Genomic DNA, 23,505 nt, shown 5'->3' with positions numbered 1-23,505 from the left:
AGAAGCATCTGGTCCACGCGGCAAGCGTGGGAAGGAGGTGTTTCTTGCTCCACTTACTTGGAGCTGGATTTTTCAAGCCCTGAAGCAACAGCCACCCCGCCCATTGCACCCGCTCCGAGGAGGCGTGAGTGCCCCCTGCTGAACGCGCACCCCCCTGAGCATCCTGGGCGAGGTGAGGGTGGAGCGGCACCCCTGCAAGAGGCGGCTAGGGTGCAGGTGGGGGGCTTGGAAAAACAGGCGCAGGGAGTCAGAGGTTCAAGCCGGGACAAACAGGTCCTGGGGCGTCACAGCCACCGTGAATCAGACCCCACTGCAAATGTGAAAGCCACAAAGAGAATAAAACGTTGTGTAAGGATGTGAAGCGGCAGGTGGTAACAAGAGGTAGGGTCCTGGTCATTTTGCCGTACGTACCCACATCGAATCATGACATGTGTCCACCTGAAGTTAGTATCATGTTGTTGGCTGATGCCCAGAGCTGCAGGACCGGGAGGGAACGTCAGAGGTGGGGCTGAATGAGGTCAGGCCAGTGAGGCTCTGGCCTTGAGCACAGAATCATTTAAAACACCAGAAAACTCAGTCATCAAGATTTTTAAAATATGTTTAATGTAATTTTTAAATCAAAGGTAATGCAAAAGTATCCACTCTGGGCAAAATGTCAAATGTTAGGGGAGCCTGGGTGGCTCAGTGGTTGAGCATCTCCCTTTGGTTCAGGTTGTGATCCCGGGGTCCCAAGATCAAGTCCCGCATCGGGCTCTCCACGGGGAGCCTACTTTTCCCTCTGCCTGTGTCTCTGCCTCTCTGTGTGTGTGTGTCTCTCATGGATAAATTAAGTAAAATCTTAAAAAAAAAAAAAAAAAAAGAACATTAAATAAATATGGATGGGACCCTGGCCTCCCCCTTGCCCAGCTCCAGTCCCTCTCAGTCTCAGGGAAATCACCCTGGGTTCACCTGAGGGGCCCAGGGCTCTCCCAGCCACCAGTGGGGAAGGGGCCCATTAACTCATGTTGTACCATAAAAGACCCCACAGATGGGGCAGCTAAAACTACAGAACTTGATTTTCTCCATTCCAGAGGCCAGAAAGTCCCAGATCAGGGGGCTGGTGAGTTTGGTTTCTGGTGAAGCCTCTCTTGCTGGTAGAGGGATGCCACCCCCCAGCCATGTCCCCACAAGGCCCTTCCTCAGAGCTTCAACCCTGGGAATACAGGCCAGTAGACGGACCCCAGAGCCTGCCTGGTACCTAGCACCTTTGGCAAAGATGTGGGTGAAGCATGAGTCCACCTGCCCCACTTGCCTACACGAGCCTCGACATCCCCACAGCACAGGACAGGCTCCCCTGCCTCTCTTCAGCAGCCAGGCCCTGGCACCACGGGCGTGACCACCTGCCAGCCCACAAGGCCTTCTGGGTTCAGGGCCAGCAGCAGGCCTATCCTCACAGGGACTGTCTCTGCTCCCATGAGGGTCCCAATGGTCCCAATGGCCTCTGAGCTGCTGGACGTTTGATTTCCGTGATCTGCCCCCCCGATACCCCCAGAGGGGCCTATGGTCACCCAGGAGCCAACCTGGGACAGCCCAAATCATGCAGACCCCCAGCCCATGTCCATGCTGGGGCCAGCTCTGCCCCATGACGCCAGCCCACTGCAGAGATGGGACAGCAGCCTTGGCTTCTCCGGGCACCTCCAGCCAAACAGAACTGATCCCTTGAAACATGTTGCAGGAGGTTCCAGCTGCCTCTTCCCACAAATGTGGCCTGGTCCCGGGTGCAAGGAGCATTCAGCTTACAGTTTTCTCTCCAGGACACATGCTGGTCCCAACCTGGGGCTGCCTCAGAGAAACATTCTTGGAGCTGACGACAGACAGACCTCTCTCTCTCTCTCTCTCTCTCTCTCTCTCAAGTGCTTTCCCAAAATAATTGAAAACAGACATTCGAACAAAAACCTCCACACAATCCTTCAGAGCAGCACAATTCACAATGGCCAAAATTTGAAAACGATCCAGATGTCCCTCCACGGGCAGATGGATAAACACAACAGGACCTGCCCATCCAGCAGAGCATCACTCAGCCGTGGACGAGCCTGGAAACACGATGCCAGGGCAGGAAAGCAGACACAGAGGCCACGTGCTCTATGATTCCTTGCAAACGAAGTGTCCAGAACCAGCCAGTCCCTGGAGAGGAGAGGCCGAGGGGTGGTTCCCAGGGAGGGGAGGGGTGATATGGCTGTTCCGGAGCCAGACACAGAAGGTAGTCCTGGAACATGGTGAATGTGTGAGATGCCACCAAATTGTGTCTTTTAGAAAGGTTTGTATTTATGTTTCATGACTTTTGCCTTGGGTTTTTTTTTTTTTTTTTTTTTTTTTTTTTTTTTTTTTTTTTTTAGTGCTTTCACAGTTGGACGGCACTCTCTCTCAGTGGCAGCAGGGAGCCAGCTTGAAGGCTGGGCGGTGTAAAGATCTGGAGAGCTCCAGGTTTCCTGGTGCACTCCAGAGGTCACCATGCACTCCTAGCACTGCAGAGCTGGTCCCCACTGTCCCCCGACACAAAGGACAGAAGTGTGTTCTTCCTTAGGAATTTTTGCACGAAGCTACATTCCTGGCTTGAAGAGGTCTTAGGAGCTCACGTGTGGCAGCAATAAAACATGACCCTGAAGTCTGGGACCCTCTTTCCTTGGGGTGGTGGGGTCTCTGTCCATCTCCCCAGAGCGGGGTGGGCTCTGGCCGCTTCCTCCCTCAGCCGAAACCCGGGCAGCCCTCACCAGATGCTCCTGGAACGCCAGCTCCTCCTGGAAGCTCCCTCTCTGGACCCGGCCACAGCTGGGAGAGGCCCAAGCCCATGGAGAGGCGGATGGCAGGTGCTCCCTGCACTGCAACAGCGCAGCCTCAGTACGGCCCCAGCACTGGCTTGCCCCCAGCAAGGACTCACACATTATGGTGAAACCATCCGGCTATGTGGCACGCTTCACAGAAGCGGTCACATCCGGGACTCATCGACCGATAGTTGTCCCACGGCTTCCTGTCTCGAACAACCTGAAATTGGTTCGCTATCTAAACACTCACGTCTTACAAATGTCTGAGCTCACCCATGTAAGGACTTGGTGAACGTCAAGATCCTCAGGAAGTACGGATCTGCTGGAAAGGTCTATTGGCCAGAACTTTCCATTACAAGAGGTGGAGACAAGGCAAAGCAGCTTACCCCAGGAAGGAAGTTTCCAGCAGCGGGGAGCTGGGGTCCAGAGACCAAGCAGAGGCTATGGGGCATTTCTGTCTCCCTCCTTCTCTGTCCCTCCCTCTGCAAATGAGCCTTCTCCACGTGGCCACAGGGTTCCAGGTTGGCACGATCCCACATCAGCCACCTAGAAGGGGAAGCTCTCCCCTTCACACGTGCACATGCATGAACACGCATGCACATTAACCACACCACCCATGTAGTGAACCTTTGGATCATAATTTGCATTTCTTTATGACCTGCATACACACACACATGCACAGGTGTGTACACACGCGTGCAGCATCCATGCACACTCATGTGTGCATACATGTGCATGCACGCAGACACACACACACTGGATTTTACGACCTGCCTGCATTTGCATCTTAGCCATCTGCCCTCCTCTCCCGACCAGAGCCCTGGATATCAGCTGGCCTGTGAGATTTTACAACCCTAGGCAGAGGGTCTAACTACCATGTCCTAAGAATACTTTCTATGAGGAAGGATGACACACTTTTGTAAAAGACACTTAACAGAGGGAAGCACTTGTGCTGAAATACATTAATATAAAAATTCCTACTCCAGAGAGCATTTTTTAATTATTGCTCTGAAGTTGGGAGCTGTGGAGCTTGGAGAGGGTTTTCCAGGCCTGCCGCATCCTCCCATGGGAGGGCTGGCACCCCGCTGTCCAGCTGTGGGAGCAGGGAGGGTTACTGGTCCCCATTGGGAGTTGGATCTCACACTCCTGCCTTTTCCCCATGCCAGCCAGGATTGCACACCTTCATTTATCCTACAAATATTTATTAAGCGCCTTCTGTGTGGCAGATGTGCATCCATCAACCAAAACTCTCCTTCAAGTTGGAACATTTAAACCAATTAATTCTCCTTTTGCCTTAAATCATCACGGTAGACGAGCAACCATGATTTTTGAGTTCCAAGAGACTCTGAGAGGAGGTAGTTCAGTGGGGGAGGGGAGCTCTTTCCTTGATAATAAACATATTTTTACACAAAACTATAAAACCCTCTATATTTCTTCCTGCCAAAATTCATATTGCTACTCTGCTTTTCCTGAAAGATTCACTGAAAGCAGGGTCCCCAGCCACGGCCCTCCTCCCAGTGGGGCTGCATGACTTCCCATGCTGGGGTCCCCGGTCACTGGATGCCAAATGTGGGCAGCAACCCCAGTTGTGACGGCCAGCAGTGTCCCTGGACGTGACCACATGTCCCCAGGAGGCCCTACCACCTCCCATCGAGAACCTCTGGTTTAGAGGGAATACTTTTCCTAGACCTTGGATCTTTTTTGAGTCTGGTTAGAGGGATTCATGTACTCGCCGTCAGGCCGGTCTTCATAAATCACTTGGCAGAGCACATACCTGGCAGCAAGGAGTCCCATGGGACAGGTCATTTGCACGTGGCAGTGGTTCAAGGCAGGCAATCCCCACCCCATTCACATCCTCATTTTCCTCATTGTCTCCATCAATATAGGAGAACTCTCTCAGGTTCCCATTTTTTGGCTGAGCTTTATCATTCTTGACACATTTTCAACAGCCTCTTCCACTCACAAGGTTTGGATGAATTTGCTGGGAGGGAAACTTTAAGCTGGGCCTTTTACCTCGAATCTAACCACAAAAGAGCGTTCCTATAAGAGAGTCCCTGGAAACCCGACATGTAGGTCATTTCCACAAGAGGAGGCCCTGGGGTTCGGGCTGGAGTGGACGGCTCACACCTCAGGATACTGGCCTGGCTTGAGAGTTCTGGCTCCTGTGAGTCCTTCTGAAGTTCAGCCTCCTTGTCCTGGAGGAGCTTCCCTTCCGTCTCCATCTCTGTCTCCATCCTGGTACAATTTCTCGCCTCCAAGCTTCACAGGGTCCCAGGGGGCACCCAGAGCCAGGAGTCCCCATCTGTCTGTAGACATAGATGATCTTTGAATCACTTTCCTTCTGTGAAGTGTCAGCAAGGAAAAATCATTTGTTTTCCCTCAAGGCTGTTCTACAAACAAGCATAATACCAAGCAGCCAGAAAAGAGGAGACGTGCCCGGTTCTTTTTTTCTCTTTAAAAATAAAAAACTAAAATAAATAAATAAAAATAAATTTTAAAAAATACATAAAAATCTAGTAAAATGTGTCCTTTTAGTTCACTCTTCTGGATGGGTTTGTTTAAATTATTTGTACTTAATAAATAACCTTAATAAGTTACTCAAAGTAAGTAACCTGGAATTATCACTGGGATGGGGTGGGAGGGTGGGAAATATACCCCTGACACAAGCATCTGGAAAGATTGAAGGTCCCAGGACAGATAAGATAGCATAAAATGCTAACCGAAGGAAAGCTGCTATAGTAACGTTAGAAAAAAAAACTTTAAAACAAAAAGCATTACTAGAGATAAAGAGAACCACTTCATGCTGACAAAACAATCCATTTATCAGGAATATGTAACAAGTCTAAATTTTTATGCACCTAATAAAATAGTTGCAAAATACATAAAGCAAAACCTTTCAAATAAACAAAGAAAAATAGAGAAACCTATGATCATAATGGGAGATCGTAACATATTAGAACAATCAGACAGAAAATCAGTTCAGATATTGATCAACATAAGGAACGAAATTGACTGACATTTTATTACTTCTTATGACTATAGGGTACATATCCTTCTCAAATGCTCCCAAAACTTAATCTATAAAGTCTAAAAAAAAATGCGAAAGGACTGATATCATGCAGACTATATCGTCTGACTACAATGAATACAATAGATTGTATTTTCCAAAAATGGCTGCAACGCTAGTTCTTTTCCAGAATTTTTCAGAACCTTGGCATTTCCCATTGAGAGAGGAACCTAATTCCCTGTTTTTGAACCTGGTGGGTCTTTGTGGCCAGTGGAACTGATGCTAGGGGACACCTGAGGCAGAGTTTAAAAGGTAACACCACTTTCACCTGGCTCTCTCTCAGAAAGATCTCACTGGTAAAACCAGCCATGATTCTATGAGGAAGCTCAGGGCACATGCAGGGGTCCTGTTCTGCCTGAGAGCCCCCAGTGGCAGACAGGATGGACCTTGAGATGATTCAGCCCCAGCCTCTGAGTCCCGCCTACTAAGCTCCACCCAAACTTGGAGTCATGAGCAAAATCAATGCCATTGGCTGTTGTCATTTTAAGACACTGTTTGGGGGGTACTTTGTCAAAAGCAACACATAACCAAAATAACAAAATTAAGCTGGAAACATTTTTTAAATTAATTTCAGAAATGGCCATGCTTGGAAATTACTATAAAATTACTATAAAAATATTTTTAACTGATCATGAAAATTTAATATATCAAAACTTGAGATGCAGGGGCACCTGGGTGGCTCAGCAGGTGAAGCATCTGACTTTGGCTCAGGTCATGGTCCCAGAGTCCTGGGATGGAGCCCTGAGTCGGGCTCCCTCCTCAGTGGGGGGCCTGCTTCTGCCACTCCCACTGCCTGTGCTCTTTCTGTCTCTCAAATAAATAAATAAATAAATAAATAAATAAATAAATAAATAAATAATCATTTAAAAAAAATAATATGCAGCTTACTTAAGTCATGCCTAGAAATTTATAACCTTAGGAAGTATGTAGAAATAAATAAGAAATGCTAAAAATTGGGATGCCTGGGTGGCTCAGTGGTTGAGCATTTGCCTTTGGCTCAGGTCATGATCCCAGGGTTCTAGGATCAAGCCCCACATCAGGCTTGCCCACAGGGAGCCTGCTTCTCCCTCCACCTGTGTCTATGCCTCTCTGTGTGTGTCTTTTATGAATAAATAAATCTTAAAAAAAGAAAAGAAAGAAATGCTAAAAATTGATGACTAAGCATTCATTAAAAAAAAAAAAAAGACTTGAAAAAAAAGAGTAAACTAAGCCCAAAGAAAGTGGAAGGCATAATGGAAATAATAGAAATGAATGCACTAGAAAAGCAGTTCATAGAAAGTGTTAACAAAGTCAAAACACTTGGGAAGAAGAAGAAGAGGAAGAAGAAAGAAGAAAGAAGAAAGAAGAAAGAAGAAGAAGAAGAAGAAGAAGAAGAAGAAGAAGAAGAAGGAGGAGGAGGAGGAGGAGGAGGAGGAGGAGAAGGAGAAGGAGAAGAAGAAGAAGAAGAAGAAGAAGAAGAAGAAGAAGAAGAAGAAGAAAGAAGAAGAAAGAAGAAGAAGGAAGAAGGAAGAAGAAGGAAACTGATAAACCCATAGTGAGAAGATCAATACTGAAAACAGAGGGAAGGTAACCAAATACCAAAAATGGAGAGGGGCCATTGCTTCAAATCTCATAGAGTGCCAAAGATCCACAGTGATATTACACCCAACTTTAGGCCAAAAGGCTTGAAAACTACATTAAATGGACACATTCTATGAAAAATGAAACTTGCCAAAACTGATACAAATGTACATCCTGAATATTCCTAAAATTCCTCTAAAAAAGAAGCTTTTAAAAGAAATCCACAAGCTTTTTCAAAGACAGACCAAGGAACACAAAGGTGAAGACTTCCTCCTACCTGGTGTCAGGACAGCAAATGAGACCACGTGGTACTGGTGGGAGGGTGAGCACATCCATCAGGGGAAGGCCATAGAGAACGCAGACGCAGACATAAAACACACATGACCAACTGCTCTTCAACAAAAGTGCCAGGGCAACTTCACAAAGAAAGGACAGCATTCTCAAAAAGTGAGAAGGCCAGGACTGTTAGCTCTACCCATATGCCAAAAGAAAGAATCTTGACCTACATCTTGAACCACCTACAGGAGTTAACTTGGAGTGGGTCATAGACCCAACGTAAAATTTTAAACTCCAACCTCCTTAAGAAAACATAGGAGAGAATCTTAACGGCTCTAGCAAAGATTTCTCAGGTCTGACTTCAAAAGCATAAATCATAAAAGAAAAATATTGCAAAATACACTTCATCAAAAAATGAAAAATGTCAGCTCTTCTGAACGTACTGTTAAGAAAGCGAAAAGAGGAGCCATAGACCGGGGGAGAGGGGAAATATTGGCAAAACACGTAGCTGATAAGAGACCCGTATCCAGGATGTAAAAGAACTTCAAAGTACGAATGAAAACAAAACAAAAAAAAATTGTTAACTTCAGAAGTGGGGGAAGATTCACTAAGGAATAAGAATAGAAATGAATTCCACTCAGATAAGCGCACAGAACGAGACTCAGCATCTTTCGTCCTTAGGAGACACAGCCTGGGACCACGCTGCGATGCTGCTGCACACGGCTCAGAATCATCGAAACCCCCGCACGTGTGCGCTGACCATCCAGAGAGCAGAGGAGAGCATGGAGAGACTAGAACTCTCACTGCTGGTCGGAACGCAGCTACCGGAGCAAACAATTTGGCGATTTCGTAAAAATGTACCCAACGACCCAATGGTTTCACTCTTTGCTATCTACCCGAGAGAGGGAAACACCGGTCCATACCATGTTCCGTACAGTTTATGGCAACACTGAGCAGCCTGAAACTGAAAACCACCCAAATGTCCATCAGCCGGTGAACGACAAACCTACCGTGGTACATCAGCAATTGACTATCCAAAACTTAAAAGGAAAAAATCAGTAGGAAATGCAGAATCGTGGATGGATTCCTTATGCATTACGCTAAGCGGAAGAAGCCATACTCAAATGGCTGCGTAATTGCCCCAAATTAGACTGTCCGTCAGCTGCTGAATGAATAATTAAGACAGTAATTAAGTAACTGAGACAACGTGGTTTGGCAATAGAAGATGGAGCTTAGAAACAAGTCTTTGCCTAAGTGGGTACTTGATTTATGACAAAGGTGGCATTGCAGAACATTGGAGAGGAAGTATTTCTTCAGTTAGTGGATCTGGACAAAGAAATATTCATAGTTTTAAAAATGTATGTCATCCGTAATTCACACAGTGTGCACAAAAACCAGTCCCACGTGGCCTGTAGCACTTAAACGCGAAAGGCAAAAATATAAAGATTTTAAAGGATGATAGGAAAAGGGATGCCTGGTTGGCTCAGTGGTTGAGCATCTGCCTTTGGCTCAGGTCACGATCCCAGGGTTTGGGATCAAGTTCCACATTGAGCTCCATACGAGGAGCCTGCTTCTCCCTCTGCCTATGTCTGTGCCTCTCTCTCTCTCTGTGTCTCTCATGAATAAATAAATAAAATCGAAAAAAAAAAAATTTTTTAAATAAATCAGTGAGAAAAAGATCATCGACACAGTGTACACATGGACAAGAGACTCAAATGGGGTCTTTACCCAAGAGCGCTTCTGACAACCACAGACCCACTTGAGAAAGCGCTGGACATTTCTAGGAATCGCAGAGGGGAATGTTTCAGGGGCGGGAACACATCGCATCCGCTGGGGGCACTGAAGACAAAGAGGCAGCAGTAACAAGTGTCAGTAAGGATGCAGGTCTGCTGGGACCCCCCGCCCTGCCTGGCCAGTGGGAGTGTGAGTGGTGTGACCCCTCTGGAAAGCTGGCAGTGGCTACTCGCAGTAAGGAAGCGCCTGCTGTGCTCCCCCAAAGTGTGCGAGCATGGGGACGTGTGCTGGAACATTCATAATCTGTCCGGTAGAAGAATAATGGATGAATTGTGACGTTTATGAAATGGAATTGGACAGAACTCAACAACTAATCCTTTAAAAAATGTGATTAGGGCAGCCCCGGTGGCTCAGCGGTTTAGCGCCACCTTCAGCCCGGGGTGGGATCCTGGAGACCCGGGATTGAGTCCCACATCCGGCTCCCTGCATGGAGCCTGCTTCTCCCTCTGCCTGTGTCTGCCTTTCTCTATGTCTCTCATGCATGAATAAATAAAATTTCTTTAAATAAATAAATAAATAAATAAATAAATAAATAAATAAATAAATAGATAGATAGATAGATTAAAAATAGTGAAATGCTCTGCATGTATCTTCCAGCATCATACTTTTTCTTACAGAGAGCAGACTCAGATTTAAATCTGGTAATGGCAGGTGGGTTGGCCAGTGGCCAGACGATTGAGGTGTCCTTGGCTGGGACAGCTCCTTCCTGCCCTGGGGTCAGTAACGCATCATTCTCCCAGCCTGGGGGGGGTCTTCTTCCCACGGGGGTCTCAGAGCTCCAAGACCAGCAAGATCAGCAAGCTCCAACGTGCATGGACACTCAAGCCTCTGCCCACATCGCATTTGCTGACACCCATCAGCCCAGGCAAGCCACATGGCCAAGCCCAGAGTCAAGGGGTGGAAAGAGACCCCAGTTCTGGGTGGGAGGAGCAGCAAAGTCACCTTGAAAGGAGCAGGTATATGGGGTAGAAGCAATCACCACCCTCATTTGCAATCTCCCCCACCCCCACCTTGGGGTTTGGCTTAGGCGACAGTGTGGATGGGTGAGGATGGGTGACAATGGGAATGGTGAGTGATGGACAAGGAGCTGGTCCGCTCGGGGTCATTTTCAGTCCCAGATACCTGCTGGGCACCTAATGCTCGACTCCATTTCCCAAGTGGCTAACCTTTTATTACCCAGCATTCCTTCTGGATGTTGGCCTCTCCCTACAAGGCCATCCACCCTCTAAGCTAGTTGATTGGAGTAGACACCTGACCCAAGCACAGCCAGCCAGCCCCAGAGCGGTCTCTGACCTGTGACCTGTGACTGGGAGTCTGGGTTGGAAAAACGACCCCTGCCAGCCAGACTCCTTCCCCAGGAGCTGAGTTGGAGCAGTGAGGACAGAGCTGCTGGTTGTGGGGGAGCCCAGGGGACCAAGTGTCTGGGGTGCAGCAAAGGCTGGCGGCAGCTTTTTGAGAGAAGCTGGTCAAAGTGAGCAATGACCTGGGACAGCGGCCCAGAGAGGCCACAGAGCTGTTGTAGGATAAAGCCTGATGCATCTGCACAGCCAGCCCTGGGGCTCCATCCAGGAGAGAGCATTGCACCCTACAGAAACAAACACCCTGCCACTGGAGCCCATTTGAACAACGTTGTGCTCCCTCGTCCTCCGGAGTGACGGTGGTGGTCTCCCAACTGTCCTGGACCTCGCTCCCATCACCTGGATTTATTATCCAAGCAGCCAGCTGACCTTTCTAGAACACAAACAAAAACCTGCCATTCTCCTTCCCAAAATGTTCTTACAACCATAGACCTCATCAGAAATCTGACACTCGACCACTGCGCCGGATGCTTCCCCTCCACCTCTGTGTCCACCATCCTCTCTCCCTGCCCTTGGATTCTGGGCTCCCCTCCCCCTGGTTGGGATCATCCAATGGGGGCCAGAGGAAGGAGGTGGGTTATACATCACCCCTCCCCCTTCCGTGCACCCTTGTCACTGATTGAAAGTTTACTACTAACCATGATGTCACATAGGAACAGTGGCCCCTGCCGGTGGCCATCGCCCATGGCCCTGGTGCCACCAGACCAGCCGGTTGGGGAGCCCTGGCCAGTCCCGGGGTCACTCTTGCTCCAGATCCCCACAGCCCAGCCCTGTCCTGGGTGCTTCTCTCCCTGCTTCCAGCTGAACTCTTTCACTACAGAAAAGTTCGGGCCTCCAAGGGAGTACAAGGAGGTTAGAAACGGTTGCCCATCCTCAGTGCTTTTAGGTCTCTTTTGTACAGATCCACTACCTTTTAGATTTTCCACAAGAAGCCCATATTGCTTTTATAAGTTGGAGAATAAAATTCAAATATTTTAGCAGACTAAAGATCAAATCCTTCCCCCCACCCTACCCCTGAGAAAGATGCCCACTCTGGAGGATGGCCCTCTGGGCCCTGTGAGTTGGCACACGGCAGTGCTGTCCAGGAGGATTTCACTTCTGCAGACATGAAAAGTAATCCAGGGAGAATTTGGGAGAAAGGTTTGAGTCACCAGGCAGGTTGTGGGTGTCAGGTGCAATGCGGGGCTTGATGAAATCACCCCAGGACTCATTTCCCAAAGTGGGCCATGATGGCTGTCCTGTGTCATGGGAGTGGGAATGGGGGTAGGGGGTGCTTGCAGCACAGCCTGCTGCTGAGTGGGGTCTGGTCTGTAGGAAGCAGCAGGAGCACGGACTCACAACAGGTTACCATCGACGTGGAGTCGGTTCACGGAGCTGGGGAGGGGGCTGAGCGTGCGGGAGGCCGGCTGCACCATGCAGCTGGTCCGTCCACCATGGGTGTCCTGGCGCTAGGAGGGAGCCTGCACCGTACGTGTCCACTGCCCCTCTAATGAGTGTGCAAAAGAAAGGAATGACTAGAACAGCTGTCTGGGAGGGCGGGTGGCTCTGTCCCTGCTTCTGAGCCCTGGGGACCACCTGCGGGCAAAGCTCCTTCCTCACCTGGTTGCTTAGCTTCCACATAAAAAATCAAACCCAGCCTGTCTCCCCGCCACAGAAAGGGTACCAACTTCACCTGGATGGTAACCGCCCCTGTGCTCTCTTCTTCCTGGAGCCTCAAACAGCCCAGAAGCTAAATTCCCAGTAGGGCTGGCCCCTTACTCTCCCAGGGGTCCCCAGCACTCCGCAACAACAGAGGCTGAGTGGGCAGTGCCCGCAGGCAGGGCAGCCTCTTGGGTTGTGGCCCAGGGAGGCCGGGTCCCCTGGGGCCAGCTCAAGGGGGCAGCCCCACGGCTGGTGGGTGTCTACCTATCTGGGCGTTAGGACAACCGGGAGCCCCGAGGCCCACCCCAGGGCTTCCGATCTGATTGACCTGTCAAGGGCAAGACTGGCCGGGGGCAGAGCCGACCCTGGGGCAGATTCTGTGCACACAGGAGCCCCGGGGGACAGCTGTGAAGGCTGGAAGTCACGCCCCCACCCCCCACCAGGCCCACTGCACCTGCCCCTCTAGGGCGGCACCGGCCCACCTGGGCGGGGGTCCCAGTGCAGCTGCTGAATCAGAGCTCAAGGGAAGGAGGGGCTTTAGAACTTCCTAAGTGTGTTCAGGTCTCCAGCCTCGGCCACTCTGTTGCCCTGTGTGGGTGGCAAGTCCTTCACAACCGGGGCCTCTTTTCTTTAGCGGCCCGAATGCCACTCTGCAGCCCCGAAGAGGCCCCAGGGGGGAGGACCCCATGTTTCCCCGAGGGGTCTGTCCAACACACTGGAGGGGGCAGGGAGGACCCTTCGGCCCGCCCCAGCCTGAGGTCACAGGGCTGGTGTGCCACCCCCAGGGCCACTTTGCACAACAGGAGGGCAGTTTTATAAAAGCTAAACCTGTAGCAATCGTGTGACCAGCAATTCCACCCCCGAGTGTGAACCCAGGAGAAGTTACTGTGACCTGTCATGGCAGAGCTCACAGCGACCATGTTCATAAGAGCCCCAAGTGGGAAGCAGCCTGCGTGTGGGCAGCCAAGCACGTTCAAGAACTCTGGTCTTTCCGGCGCTGCCAGACACACAAGAAGGAACCCGCTTCTGACACACCTGATGAGGGCGCGACGTCTCAAAAATAGCACCGCAGGTACAAGAAGCCAGGCACAAGAGAAGAGCCCCGTGCCGTCCTATGGACAAGCTTCTAGAACCCGCGAAGTGACAGAGGGCCTCAATGGCACCTGCTCTCCAGACAGCTGCACCAACACCGTGCGTTCCCACCGGCGGCGTCCGAGGGTTGCAGCTGCTCCGCGTCTGTGCCGGCCCCTGCCCTCACCCCTGGTCCCAGCTGTCGCCGCCGCGGGATGTGCCCAGCAGCGGCTGTCTGGGGCTCACAGGGGTCCTCTTAACACCGGAATCGAATTGTGATCCTCCCTCGTCAAGACTCTCCAAAATCCTCCTGGCCAAAACCGTGACAATTCCAAAAACAACAACAACAGAAGTGTTAGGAACTAAGTACGACACATAAAATCAGTCATGAGTCCGGGCTTGCACAGACACATGGAAGGGAAAACGGAAAGCCTGTCTCTGCAGAACGACAACTGATAAAGACAGATGATGGAATTGGGAAAACCACCATCTGACAATCATCGGGGTCCTTTTTTTGGGGGGGGGGGAGAATTGTCAGCAGGTGGCGACAGCAGTGGGCAGAACTGTGACCAGAAGCAGGATGTTGACATCACCCCCGAGTACCCGTGTCCCCACCCAGATACTTACTTACTCAGGCCCGGAGGGAAAAGCATTTTCAGGCTGCAGGATCCCCCTGACACTGCCCTGGACAGACGGCCATGCCTGCTGGAGGGACCAGGACACAAACCTGCTGACACATCAGAAAGAAAACCCATCGGGGCTTGCCCCACCTGAGCTCTTCAACACCGCCAGGGTCATGAGGACAAAGACCAGCAAAGGAGCAGAATCAAAGTGGGCTGGGGCCGGGGGCGGGGGGATTGAGGGCACCCACAGCCTCTGAGCCTCCTGGGGCACACGACCTGCTTGTGTTTGCCCCAAAGGATGAGGCCGGGACAGCTGGTGCCAGCTGAGTGCGGTGTGCAGGGCAGATAAAGGGGCTGCACAGGCATGAACGTGTTCCCGTCCACCACTGTGAACGTCCTGTCCCCCGACCCAGGGGACGGTCCCATGCACAGGGAAGGCAGGGTCTCAACTCTCCGGGGAACAGCAGTGAGGGGGTGGGAGGAAGACGCAGGTGCACCACGAGGCTCGTATCTGGGAAGGTCCGGGTTACGGTCTAAGCGACAGGTGTGTCCTCCTTTCACAGCTTCTCTCTGTATCTAACATTATTTCAAAATCAAAATTTATTAAAATAAAACCTCCAAATGGCATCATATGGCTCTTAGAAACCAATCAAGGCCTGCTCTTTCCTGGCCCTGGCCACCTTTCCTGCCTCCAGCCTCCTCCCTCCAGCCTCCTGCCTTCACCCTCCTGCCTCCAGCCTCCTGCCTCCAGCCTCCAGCCTTAAGCCTCCTGCCTCCAGCCTTCAGCCTCCTACCTCTAGCCTCCTGCCTTCAGCCTCCTGCCTCCTGCCTTCAGCCTCCTGCCTCCTGCCTCCAGCCTCCTGCAAACCAGCCTCCTGCCTGCAATCTTCTGCCTTCACCCTCCTGCCTCCTGCCTCCTGCCTCCAGCTTCCTGTCTTCAGCCTCCTGCCTCCAGCCTCCTGCCTGCAATCTTCTGCCTTCACCCTCCAGCTTCCTGCCTCCAGCCTCCTACCTCCAACCTCCTGCCTTCAGCCTCCTGCCTTCAGCCTCCTGCCTCCAGTCTCCAGCCTCCTGCCTGAAGTCTCCTACCTCCAGCCTTCAGTCTCCTGCCTCCAGCCTCCTGCCCTCAACCTCCTGCCTCTAACCTCCTGCCTCCAGCCTCCTGCCTTCAGCCTCCTATCTTCAGCCTCCTGCCTTTACCCTCCCACCTCCAGACTCCTGCCTTCAGCCTCCTGCCTCCTGCCTCCAGCCTCCAGCCTTCAGCCTCCTACCTCTAGCCTCCTGCCTTCAGCCTCCTGCCTTCAGCCTCCTGCCTCCCGTCTCCAGCCTCCAGCCTTCAGCCTTCAGCCTCCTGCAAACCAGCCTCCTGCCTGCAATCTTCTGCCTTCACCCTCCTGCCTCCTGCCTCCTGCCTCCAGCCTCCTGCCTTCAGCCTCCTGCCTCCAGCCTCCTGCCTGCAATCTTCTGCCTTCACCCTCCAGCTTCCTGCCTCCAGCCTACCTCCAACCTCCTGCCTTCAGCCTCCTGCCTTCAGCCTCCTGCCTCCAGTCTCTAGCCTCCTGCCTGAAGTCTCCTACCTCCAGCCTCCAGCCTCCTGCCTTCAGCCTCCTGCCTCCAGCCTCCTGCCTGCAATCTTCTGCCTTCACCCTCCAGCTTCCTGCCTCCAGCCTACCTCCAACCTCCTGCCTTCAGCCTCCTGCCTTCAGCCTCCTGCCTCCAGTCTCTAGCCTCCTGCCTTCAGCCTCCTGCCTCCTGCCTTCAGCCTCCTGCCTCCCGTCTCCAGCCTCCAGCCTTCAGCCTTCAGCCTCCTGCAAACCAGCCTCCTGCCTGCAATCTTCTGCCTTCACCCTCCTGCCTCCTGCCTCCAGCCTCCTGCCTTCAGCCTCCTGCCTCCAGCCTCCTGCCTGCAATCTTCTGCCTTCACCCTCCAGCTTCCTGCCTCCAGCCTACCTCCAACCTCCTGCCTTCAGCCTCCTGCCTTCAGCCTCCTGCCTCCAGTCTCTAGCCTCCTGCCTGAAGTCTCCTACCTCCAGCCTTCAGTCTCCTGCCTCCAGCCTCCTGCCCTCAACCTCCTGCCTCCAGCCTCCTGCCTTCAGCCTCCTATCTTCAGCCTCCTGCCTTTACCCTCCCACCTCCAGACTCCTGCCTTCAGCCTCCTGCCTCCAGCCTCGTCACTTACTCCTTACACACAACTTGCCCCAGGCTCCTTCTGTGTCCCAAAGCCACCAAACCCATTCCTGCCTCAGTGCCTTTGCACTTGCTGTTCCCTGCAGGGAAACCCTTCCCTCACATGCTGGAATTGCTTACTCCCAGGTATCATTGTGGTCTCCGTTCTGATGTCACCTTCCCTAAGCAGCTCTGTCCCGCCTTGTTGCCTGGCTGTACTTCATAGTGCCTTTCCCTTCAGCCCTCAGCACGTGGGCACGATGTCTCCTTCAGGCTATATTTATTCACTCGTTGTCACCCCACACACACACACCGGTCCCACTGTGCACTGCCCTCCCCCTGCACTTCCCCTCTGGGACCCCCCACCCCACCAGTATCTGACGAGAGGCCACCCTCTCTGCTAGCCATTCCTCCCCCTCTCTTCTTCCCAGGACAGCCTCCATTTGTCCATATAGAACCTTTGTGTGAATTAGCCTTCCTTGTTCAGTGAGCAATCTACACACCTGCACATGGCCACCCTGCCCAATTCAGCAGCCCAGGAGGGGAGAAGAACTCTGATCCTGCCACTCTCCTGCTTGCAGCTCGCCTGTGACTCCTTGGTGCATTCCAGTCCAAACCTGGATGTGCCTGACTCTGAGCTCCCCCGGCCTTACTCACACTGTACTGGCTGATTCTCACCGTCCACTGTGGCTCTTGGGGGACAGGGCTGGACTCTAACTTCCTCCGCACTGCCAGGCTCTGGCACCCAGAAGGCACTAAGCAAATGCATCCTGAGCCCATTTTCACCTTCCGTCGGTATCTGCTGGGTTCTTACTCCATCAAGTCCATGCCGGGCTCAGAGGACGCCCCGCACATTCTCAATCCTCCCCTGGGGGGCTGCGGGGTGGGGAGGGGTCACACACACAGCCTGTTGTTGCAGCCTGCGCCAGGAAGAAAAGTGGCAGGCTGCGAGAAGCCTCCGCCTGGGATGAACCAGTGAACCAAGTTGACACTGGAGCACCTGGCACTGCCTCGCAGGCCTCCCCACCATCCCTGCTCCCCAGGGCTTTGTGCCACAGGCCAGGGACCCCGGGTCCCCAGGTCTAAAGAATGAGCCCACGTTCTCGTGACACTCAGGCGGGTAGAAAGATGCCCACCTGGAAGGGACTCCCGGGGAATCCCACAGGAGGAGCCCCGCCCCACACTGCACCTGGCTCCAGCCCACCCAGCTCCTTCCTCACCCTCCACTTCACATGGTCTACATGCTTGGCCGCCCTGAGAGCGTCACCGGGCGGGTGTGCACCACTAGCAGCTGAGTTACAGGCATCACATGGCGGGGAAGACGGGGCTGGGGCCAGTGGGCGTTCAAAGGCAGCCGACCCTAACACGGAGCTTCGTCTACACCTGCAGACACCTCACACTAAGGCAGCCCGACAGAGATCTCTCATCCCCATGTCTCCACGTTAATGACACTTCCCCGAGTCAGGCACTGGAGGGGACATTCCCACATGTTCCCAAACTGTACTGCCGGGGTATATCTCTGGAGGTGGCATTAGTTTGACGTTAGGGCCCTCCGGGATGAGGAGGGCCTTGGGCTTTCGCTTCTCCCTCCCAGATGGTTCACCTTTCCATCAGCTTCGGGTCCCAGACAGGCCCCAGTGGGCGTGGAGGGCACCACTCCCCATGCACCCCTTCCTACACCGCAGCAGCCCCCAAGGGTCACCACAGAGGACCCCAAGCCTTTTACCAAGCTTGCAGGATACTTCTCACCATCTCACATCTCAGAAAGGGACTGCGTGATTCGGGATACACATAGGCATCTTTACAGACCTAAGATTTTAAAAGCAGATTTAAAATATATATTTTTTTTTAATCGAACATTTTCGGTGTTGCCTTTTCAAACCTCAGAGAGTGCACGGCAGATTACCTCTCCTTTCTGCCAAAGGAGAGCTGAAATAGAATATTTTCCGTGGATGTGGGGAACTTTTTTGAGCCCGAAGTGCCGACTGTCTCGTGCACAGACCCCCCACGGGACCAGTTTTGCCAGAATTTGTTTCTTGTCTCACGTTTGCCATCAGGTTAATTCTGATGGTTAAAATTCTGCCTCAGGCCTTTATACCTAAGCTACCTCTACGTAAATCTTATAATTTCTTGGCCCATTTTCAGCAGCCTCTTCCACCAAGGGTGGTTTGGATAAAATGTCTGAGGGGGATGGAGCGAGGGGCCCAGCCCTTTGCCTGGGCCATGGAGACAGAGCTGCTGGAAGTCCTACAAGATTCAGTATATGTGATGAAGGGATGAGGTCCTGGACGGGTCGCAAGGGGACACAGGGCAGCTGCCTGGATGCCTGTGGGCTGAGCCCCAGCTGAAAGGACACTCTTGGGCCACGGTCACCCCCTGCCTGGGGGCAGCTCACATACAGCAGCCCCCGGACAGGGGTGCAGAAGCCAGGCCCCTCGCCCCCACTGAGCTGATCCCCATTGCATCCACAGCACAGCCCCCATCTAGCCCTATACTTCAGGGGTCCCCCTGCACCGAGCCCCAGAGCACACTTCTCCTCGTGTGGCCCGAGGGGCAGTTCCTGCCCAGAGTTCCTCAGGTTGGGGGCATCTAATTACTGCTGGTCTTTGTCCCTTTTGCCTTTTTCTCAGAATGTTTTTCCCACCTTGGAAGGGGGCTCCCCATCCTGGCCCTGCGCCCCCAGTCCCACCACCTCCCAACGCCGCCCCCAGGTGCCAGTGGGCCTAGCAGGCAGAGGACAGGACAAACTTCCCAACATTGCCTGCTCAGGGGCTTCATCTACCCCATTTTCTGCCAAGAATCAGAGCAAGAAAATCATTTTTTCTCTCAAATCTTGAATTGGAAACTCTCCTGCTCCCTCTTGAATAAATCTGGGGTGACATGTCCTCATTCCTCATATACGATGTACTGGGCCCTCCAGAATAATTTCGTCTCAGGAGGCTTATTTTGTGTTCTCATTTGGGATGCCATCTTATAAACAAGCAATCGTAAAAGTCACGTTAGCCCCTGCAACGGTAAGTAATAAATTGGGTAAAATCCATGCCAGGGTGATTCTACGAACCTGACGCTCAAGAAATAAAACTGAGCAAAGCCATTAAAAGCCATTTCTGAGGTGAAAGATGTTTATAGTGGTTTGGAAGGAAAAGAATTTCCAACAACGGAATGGCACGGGCCGAGCCCCATCCCTGGCTCTGGGAGGAGCACCTGTACGACCCCACCTGCAGATAGGAGCATGCAAGCATGCATCCATGTGCATTAAACATCTCACCTAAGTTTTGTATGCATGGAAGCAAAAATGCCCATGACTTCAAAGGAAACGAGCATGAAAGCAGTCGGCAGGAACACGCAGCAGCTGGGCATTGCTCCCACTGCAGGCCACTCCCCACAGCCTGAGATTGGAGGTCTGTCCGGCCACTGCCACCACCTGGGGTGGGGGGCTTCACCTCCACCTGTCCTAGGGGCACAAGGGCAGACCCCACTCTTTCCCAACGAGGTTCATGCCCATACTTACCTGACTGACCCTGCTGCTGGTCCCTGGGGGGTCTTCTGCTTTAAAGAGCCAAGAACAGTCTTCGTAGGGACCCCCTGTATGAACGGTGTGAGTGTGGCCTCAGACCAGCTTCCAAGTAGAGCCAGTGCATTTCTCATTTCACAAAGACAGGGATGAGGAGGAACAGGACCCGCCTCCCCCAGGTCTTCGGAGACTGTCAAACTTCGAGTTGGGGGCGCCTTCTTTCATTTGAGTTTATGAGAGCATCATTATCTCTGTGAAGGGAAACAATCCGAAGGGCCCCAGCTTCTCTACTAGCACCACTCTGGTCCCCAGTGTCCCTGGCCATTTCCTTGCAGATGTAGACAGTAAGTTCCCTAGGGATCCACTGTTCCCATGACAAAAGGGCAAACGGAGGGCCAGAGGCATCTCTGGGGAGAGTGGCCTGACCAGAAGCCCTGCCACTGTTGCCTCTGCTCCCACAGTGGCCCAGCCAGCCAAAAGCACAGTCACGGACTCTCCTTCCTCAAAGCAGTGGGCCTGGGCTGACTGGAGGCCCCCTGTGGGAGGGGTGGACCAGAGTCCCCACCACCAAAGCCAACACCTCTTAGGATAAGAGAGGTTTGTCGTGTATTTGTTTTTAAAGATTTATTTATTTATTTATTTTAGAGGCAGGAGCAAGGAGAGGAGGGGCAGAGGGAGAGGAAGAGAGAATTTCAAGCAGACTCCATGCTGAATGTAGAGCCCAATGTGAGGCTCAATCCCACCACCCCAAGATCAGGACCTGAGCCGAAACCAAGAGTCAGACACTTGACCAACTGAGCCATCCAGGAGTCTTGACAGGAGAGTTTTGATGAAAAACAGATGCTGCTTCTTGTTCTTCCCATGAAGATCCTACAATATGCAAGAGATAAGGTTTCCAAAAGTTAAAAATATGTGTGGGTGTGCATGCATGTGTGTGTGTGCGCGCCTTTAAGTGCGTGTATGTGCATGTGTGTGCATTTGTACGTGCATGCGTGCATGTGCATGTATGTGGGGGGTGCATGCATGCATGCCTGTTGTGTGCATGTGTGTGTTTGTGGGTGCATGCATGTGTGTGCATGTATGCATCTGTGAGTGTGTGTGTGTGAGGGAGGGGCTCATATATATCTATCTGAAGGTCGTGCCTTTGGACAGAAGTGGAGAAAGCACCCTTCCTTGGAAGAGACTGTTTCTTCTGCACCACACACTTTGGCCTCTGATTTCCTCAGGTGAACTCTCGCCCCCCTCGTGTCTTATCTAGTTCTCTTATTTGGAAATCTAGCCACTGAACTGGAGAAGGCTTATGAAATCTTGGCGTGGTGAAAGCTACCCTAGACTTTTTCCCAAAGCTAGAATCCATATCAGGAAACCTGACAGATTTAAAATCTATGCATCACAAACAAAAGGTGAATTCCAAAGTTAAAAAGACGAGCTGAAAAATTGATGTGATGCACATGAGTACATCGTTGAGAGGGGCTAAGCCCTTGAGTAGAGCTCTAGAGTACAAAAAAGAGAGGAAATAAGAAAATGCGTAAGAACTCATACAGGCAACCTTCCAAACGGCTGCCAGCAAAATCAAAAGATGTCCAACATCACCAATAGTCAAAGGCATGAAAATCAAAGCAAAGAAAGGCCCATTCCTCGAGTCAGCCTGAACCGGAATGCACAGTGTGGCCTGTAAGAGACAGGGGGATGTGGGGACAGGGCGTGGGACACCACATCAATCAGAGCCTCCAGAGGGCCCCGTGGCAAAATGTGTGGTAGTCTTTGGCTCAGTAGTGCCTGTTTGAGGAATTTACCCGGACGACACACTCAGGCCACTTCCAAGGACACTTCCAAGCAGCCCCCCACCTCCGTTCCTGCGGTGGCCACGGTCCAGAAGCAGGCGCTTCTGCCAGACGCTCAGGCCAGCAGCAGCCCCCCAACGGCACCCCACGCCTGTACCCCTCGGCATCCTAGAGGGGTGAGCACAGGGCGACAGGAGAGCAAGACCACAGCCACGTAACCACAGCACGGCATGCCGTTACTACCAGGCTATTTTATTATGTTATCGTCACTCTCGACCTCGGCCTAGTTTACCAGCCAAGCTTAATCACAGGTGTGTATGTACCGGAGTGAACAGCCTGCGTATGGGTCCGCAATGCCCATGGTTTCAGGAGGCCAATGGGGGTCTTGGAGCGTGTCCCCTGCGGATAAGGGGTGGGGGGTGGCTATAATATCATCAGAAATGTTCATCACAGCACTATTTAAAAACTGGGAAGAAACACGCCAAGACAGTTATAGTCCACATCTCCACGTAGTTAGGTTATTAATTAGATTCACTTTCTCAAATTCTAATGAACGAGTATTACTCTTACAGCGAAAAGATGTGATTTATTAAAACAACTCACTAAGGCATTACAATGATGCTTTAATGGGTTTCCTGACACCTGGCCCCCAAATTCCCCAGACTGGCAAGATTAGAAATTCTCCCCCTGCCACCCCCCTGCCCGCTTCTTATTCCCTGTGAGAAAAAGCCTCTGGCTTTCATCCTGTCAAACCTCTGGAACATACTAGACGGGAAACGAACCCCAGTTCCCCCCAGAGGCATCTGGGTGGAGGCCAATGAAGCCAATGGGGATGTACAGACAGATGGCCACTGTGTCTTCTTTCCATCTGCCTCTGCCACCAGGCAGGCTCTGGCCACATGGGCCCACGGACCCCGAGCAGCACCTGCGACACCCAGACTGTGAGCAGGGACGTCTGAAACATAAAACTGCAAAGATGAACGAAGAGAGGGAAACAGAACTTCCTCGTGGGGCGGGGGGGGGGGGGGGGCGTCAAAAGACTGGCTCCCCTCCTCCCCTCCCCTTCCCGAACAGGCCCCCGGGATGGGATGTCTGTTTAATATGTATCTGCTCATGTTAGAACCAGCTGCAGGTCTGCACAGGAAGCCAGCCATGCAACCCCTTCCACTCCACCCCCCTGCCCACCTTCCCCCAGAACCCCAGCCCCAGGCCAGCCCAGGGACCACACGCCCAGGTGCTCGCCCAGGTGCTCGGAGACCCCATCCTCAGCGACTGAGCCTCGTTGCCTCCTACCTGCCTGGCCTCCCTGGGAGGGTGACTGGCCTGTCCTCACCTCCTGGGGTCCCGAGGTCTTACTCTGGGGCGAGGGAGCGCGCAGGCCGGGAAGCAATGGCCGCAACTAAAGGCCCAGGAGGCTGGCGGCCTGGTCAGCTTCCCCGGAGCAGAGCAGCGGCCCGGGGCGTGCGGGGCTGGGAGCGCGCGGCTGCGGCCCGGCCCGGCCAGGCCCGCGGGCGGGCTCGGCGCGGAGCTCGGCGCACACCCCGGCGGGAGGAGCGCGCCGGGCTCGGAGCCGCGCACGGGCGGGACCTCACGGGGCACTTCTAGGAGCGCTGCAGCCTGGTGGTCGCGGCACCGGGCAGGGCCGCAGCCCCTCCGGCTCCCCACCTCCCGCGCTCCCCGGGCGCGCCCCCGCCGCGCCGGCACCCGGGGACAGGGCGGGCCCCCAGGGTCGGTCCCGCCTCCGGCAGGGCGGGCGGGGGCCCCACGTCAGCCACCCCGAACTCCCAGGCGCGGGGACGCCTCGGCCCGAGCCAGGCTGGGCGCGCGGGGGCGGGGGCCGCGGGGGCCGC

General features: G+C 52.8%; 1 long non-coding RNA gene across 6 annotated transcripts; it reads right to left on the bottom strand.

The window, feature by feature from the left end:
• Positions 1-582: 582 nt before the first annotated feature.
• Positions 583-23,486, bottom strand: LOC144285737 (uncharacterized). Of its 6 annotated transcripts, none has more exons than XR_013353966.1 (4): positions 19,869-23,486; positions 14,196-14,295; positions 3,188-5,107; positions 583-3,021 (listed from the first exon to the last, which is right to left on the bottom strand). It is a non-coding gene; the product is annotated as an uncharacterized LOC144285737 (long non-coding RNA). The 6 variants fall into 6 exon arrangements; XR_013353967.1 differs by having other exon boundaries at positions 583-837; XR_013353970.1 differs by having other exon boundaries at positions 583-5,107; positions 19,869-20,741; positions 21,668-23,483.
• Positions 23,487-23,505: the final 19 nt, after the last annotated feature.

This window comes from Canis aureus, chromosome 16 (genome assembly GCF_053574225.1).
Source record: "Canis aureus isolate CA01 chromosome 16, VMU_Caureus_v.1.0, whole genome shotgun sequence".
Classification (NCBI taxonomy): domain Eukaryota; kingdom Metazoa; phylum Chordata; class Mammalia; order Carnivora; family Canidae; genus Canis; species Canis aureus.
The sequence above is the reverse complement of the archived record's forward strand: the minus strand, read 5'-3'. Positions and strand labels throughout refer to the sequence as shown.